Raw genomic sequence first — 1,521 nt, forward strand, 5'->3', positions numbered from 1 at the left:
TTATAAAGCTTTTACTGCTACGCTGAGGGGGAAACACTTAGGCCAACTTTTCCTCCAACTTTTCGCATCTTGCGCCCAAGAGCCTTGCTAGCTTCCGCCCTCGGTCCCCATGGCGCCCCCCACCACCAAGAAGGGAAAGGAAGGGAAGGCCCCAAAGAAACTGGCGGCCAGCAAGAGCGAGGCGGCCACCAAGCCCGCCGTAGACAAAGACCAGAAGAAGCAGGCGATGAGGGCCATGCTCGCCTTCTAACGGCCCGGCTACAATGGCGAGGCGCTGGCCAAGATCCGGCACGCCGTTGCCTTCGGGTTCAACGGGCATGGGGAGACCCTGGTCTTTCCCGCGGGCGCCGACCACCAGGAAAACGACTTCCGGGTGTTCGGGCGCTTCATCCTCACCGGGTTGGTGCCGCCGTTCTCCCTGTTCCTCCACGCGCTCATGGAGTCGTACCAGCTGTGGTGACGCAGCTCCACCCCATGTCCCTCTATCTCCTCGCCACCTTCCAGTTCCTCTGTGAAGCGTTCGTCGGGGTAATGCCATCGGTGGCACTGTTCCGGCACTATTTCTACCTCCCGATCGATAATGCGAATGCGATGTCGTCAGGGGTGGTCCGAGTTCATCGTCCGGTCAGAAAAGAAGATTGAGAAGGAACGGGGCGACTGGTGCTGGGTCCGGGTGGAAGACCCCGAGGAGTTCATCCTCTCGCCCACCGAGTTGCCGCAACCCAACGGCGGCTGGCGGCACCATTACCACCGTGACGCCGTCCTCCTCCGCATCATGGAGAAGATCAAAGCCTTGCGGCTAGCGGGGCTCACCGACGTTGATGTGGGGCGCACCTTCATCCGCCGGCGCGTCGCGCCGCTCCAACTACGCTCCCGCCCCGCGTGGATGTACACGGGTCCCGGGGACAGGGCACGCCTCCACCGCGAGGGCATGGACCGGGAATCTCTCCAGGTGTGGGTGAAGGGGATCTCTGGCGAAGACGTCCCCGCCACGGGGTTCCACGCCAGCGTTCCGGGGTTGAGTGACATCATCGCCTCCTTCCCGCCCTGCAACGAGTGGGGGCTGATGGACGACTCCCACACTCGGACCCCGCACGCTCCTCCACCTGCACCTCGCGGGAAGCAGGTGCTTGAAGAGAGCGGGGGCGAGTCGGAAGTCAGCTGGCCCTCCCTTCCATCCTCAGACGACGAGGCGGGCCAGCCTGCCGTGACCCGGGTAGTCGCCCCCATGGACGAGGAGGAGGAGGATAGCGACGACGCGCCCCTTATCGTGCGCAGATCAAGGGCGCACGCAGCGGCCGCGGCTCCCTCCACGGCAGCTGCGGCGGCATCCGCCCCTCCGGCGGCTCCTAGCTCCACGACGGCGGCTGCCCCGGCGGCGTCTGCCGGCACCTCAGCGGCGACCCGCCCCGCCGCAGTTTCCGGAGCCACGGCGGTGCCCCCCCGGTAGCGACCGCCAGCAACCGGGCGACGCCTACCTCAGCGGCCGTTGCCGGGGCCGCGGCGGCAGCCAGACAAGTG

This window comes from Brachypodium distachyon, chromosome 3, assembly GCF_000005505.3.
Source record: "Brachypodium distachyon strain Bd21 chromosome 3, Brachypodium_distachyon_v3.0, whole genome shotgun sequence".
Taxonomy (NCBI): domain Eukaryota; kingdom Viridiplantae; phylum Streptophyta; class Magnoliopsida; order Poales; family Poaceae; genus Brachypodium; species Brachypodium distachyon.